Source organism: Tenrec ecaudatus, chromosome 16, assembly GCF_050624435.1.
Source record: "Tenrec ecaudatus isolate mTenEca1 chromosome 16, mTenEca1.hap1, whole genome shotgun sequence".
Lineage (NCBI taxonomy): Eukaryota > Metazoa > Chordata > Mammalia > Afrosoricida > Tenrecidae > Tenrec > Tenrec ecaudatus.
This window is the reverse complement of record NC_134545.1, coordinates 60,420,013-60,423,384: the sequence shown is the minus strand read 5'-3', so window position 1 is coordinate 60,423,384 and position 3,372 is coordinate 60,420,013. Positions and strand designations below refer to the sequence as shown.

General features: G+C 39.6%; 1 non-coding gene across 1 annotated transcript; it reads right to left on the bottom strand.

The window, feature by feature from the left end:
• Positions 1-452: 452 nt before the first annotated feature.
• On the bottom strand, positions 453-643 carry LOC142429941 (U2 spliceosomal RNA). The gene has a single exon (XR_012780450.1). It is a non-coding gene; the product is annotated as a U2 spliceosomal RNA (small nuclear RNA).
• Between the last annotated feature and the right edge of the window lie 2,729 nt (positions 644-3,372).

The window sequence follows — 3,372 nt, the reverse complement described above, 5'->3', positions numbered from 1 at the left end:
CTACCTTGAAAGTTTGGCTAGATCAGAGGATGGACACTGGTACAGATAGGAACTGGAAACGGGAAATCCAGGGCAGAGGATTCCTTCAGGACCAGTGGTGTGAGTGGCGATACTGGGAAGGTAGAGGTAGGGTGGGTTGGAAAGGGGGAACTGATTACAAGGATCTACATGTGACCTTCTCCCTGAGGGACAGACAACGGAAAAGTGGATGAAGGGAGACGTCGGATAGGTCAAGATATGACAAAATAATAATTTATAAATTATGAAGGGTTCATGAGAGGCGGGGAGGAGGGGAAAAATGAGGACCTGGTGGCAGGGGTTTAAGTGGAGAGCAAATATTTTGAGAATGATGAGGGAAATGAATGTACAAATGTGCTTCACATAATTGATGTATGTATGGATTGTGATAAGAGTTGTATGAGTCCCTAATAAAACAAATATTTTTTTCTTTTTTTTGGTGCACCATTCCTGGAGGTACTACAATACCAGGTCGATGCGTGGAGTGGACGGAGCAAGCTCCTATTCCAACTCCCTGCTCCAAAAATCCATTTAATATATTGTCCTCGGGTAGAGGACGTATCAGATATTAAACTGATAAGAACAGATACTACACTTGATCTTAGCCAAAAGGCCGAGAAACGATAAAACAAATATTTTTTTAAAAGGATAAACACCAAGACAGAGACTTGTATACCAAAGGGAACAGACTTTGTAGGTTCCCAAGGGAAGGAGAAGGATGGAAAGATTAAGCAATGAACTGGAAGGTCGATAGTTATTGAGTTGGGGAAAAATAGGATGGAGCTCCTTATGAGGGAGAAGAGCTATCGGGGGCAGGGGGATGGGGGAGGGAAGATAGAAGAATTTGGGATTGATGAGTAGTTTGGACTGTGGAATACAGACTCGATGATCTGAAATATAAACCTTCCACTTAATTCAGAAAAAAATGTATTAAAATTTTTTAAATAATATAAAATGGAGATGAGTTGTGACACTCATTCTGTGAGGTATGTTGCTATAAGACATTTAAAAAATTGAAACTTTAAAAATAAGAATCAAATCTATGGACATAAGTAGTGGACAAGCCCAATATCATAAGTCTGGACAAGGCCAAGCCAAGTGCAGAAGAGATCATCAATTGCTTATATACATGTTCAAGGTGGGGGAAATTTTGAGACAATTCCACAAGAGCCAAAGTACAACTCTGAGCATATTCCACCTGAATTTAGAGACCATTTCATTTTTTAAATGTGACACATTTAATATTAATAACCAAAGACCAGTTGTGGGATGCATGAAGGACATCATACACGAAGAAAGCAAAAGGTCATAAAAAACACAGGAAAGAAAGGATAAAGTCATTCACACACACACACACACACACACACAAACAACCTCTAAAATCTGCTCTAAAATGTAAGGAATAAATAATGAAGCTAAAAAACTGAATAGATTATTTCACTAGGGAGCTTGAAGAGACAAAGTAAAATATTTAAATGAAATGTGCAAAGACCTTGAGTTTAAAAACCAAAAGGGGAGAATAGGCTTGGCATTTCTAAAATTGAGAGAACAGAAAGGAAAGAAAAAATCAAGCCCCAAGTTGAAATATCGAAGGATTCAGTAAGAAAAATACGGAAGGACATAGTAAGCATCAAAAGATGAAAGGAACACACGGAGTCACCACACTTAAAAAAAAAGTCAATGTTGACCATTGTGTTCACTATTTCAAAAGCTAGCATATAAATAAAAATCGATAGTCTGAGGAATAATTCCAAATTTCACTGAAAACATTGGTGCAAACAAGGCTCTGAGAATTGATGAAATACCAACTTTAACAAATAGATCAATCCTTAGACTATACCAAGAAGTTGGAAGGGATCCATATTTGTTCCCATTCCCAATGTGAACCAGTGTTCATCAATCCATATTTTTCCTTTTCCAAATGTGAACCAATTGGTTCACATTTCAGATGAGAATTCTGTTGAAAATGAAGAAATTATCAAACAATATCACATACAAGTGAAATCATAATAAAGATAATTCAAAAATTATTGCAGTAATACATTTACAAGGAACTGCCAAAAATTCAAGCCAGATCATTAATTGAACAGGGAATAAGGAGTCTTGCTAATGTCAAATATATCTTGACTAAAAGCAGAGAATGTGAAAAGTATGTTTCTTGTGGGATTTTTTTGGTTTTGTTTTATCTATGCAAAGACATTATACTTTGTGGATCGCCACAATTATAGATTTGAAAGAATGGGAATTCCCAAAATACTTAACTGTGCTCTCGCACAACCTGTACATAAAACAAAAGGTAATCAGCGGAACAGAACAAGGAGCTCCTTATTGACTTAACATAAAGAAAGGTATGTGTACGGGTTGTATTCCTGCACCACACCTATTCAAGCTGTGCACTGAGCAAATAATTGGGACACTGGGCCTTATGAAGAACACAGCCCAAGCATTAGAGGAAGACAGCGACGGTAAGAACCTGCCATGTGAAAATGACGCACGCACTTGCGGAAAGCAGGGTTTCACACACTTACCACAGACCACTGCCTTCAGCACAGTTGACATGTCAACCTAGAGAAAACAGAATCCTCACAACTGGACCAAGGAGCAACACCCTGATAAATGGAGAAATGTTGAAATCAAGAATCTCATTTTATTTGGATCCACAATCAATGCTCATGGAAGCAGAAGTCAAGAAATTAAACAACATATCACGTACATTGGGCAAATCTGCTGCAGAAGACCACTTTTAACGTGTAAAAGAGCACGCATATTATTTTGAGGATTCGCGTGCTCCTGACAAAGTCATGGGATTTCAATCATCTCATGTATATGGGAAAGCAGGCCAAAGAAGGACCAAAGAAGAACTGATGCATTTGAATTATGGCGTGGTTGCAGATCTTGAATAGGCCCTGAACCACCAGAGAAGTGAGCGCATCTCTCGGAGAAGGTGCAGCAGAATGCTTCTTAGGAGTGAGGATGACAAGACTTCAGCTCATGTACTTTGGGTGTGCTGTAAGAAGGACATGGAGAAGGACTTTCTGCTGGCCAAGCGGAAGGTCAGTGACAAAGACAACGACTCACAATGCAGAAATGAACAAAGCACCTGTTGCAACCAAGGGGTCAAGTTGGGAGGAGGGCACGGTTTTGTTCTTTGGTACCCGGGGCCACGGTGGCTCAGAACCGACTGGATGGCAGCTAAGAACATTCCTCTAGAGCAGCGGTTCCCAACCTTCCTCAGGCTATTACCCTTTCATACAGCTCTGCACGTTTTGGTGACCTCCCAACCATAACATTACTTTTGTTGCTACTTCATCACTGTCATTTTTCTACTGTGATGAATTGGGCGACCCCTGGGAA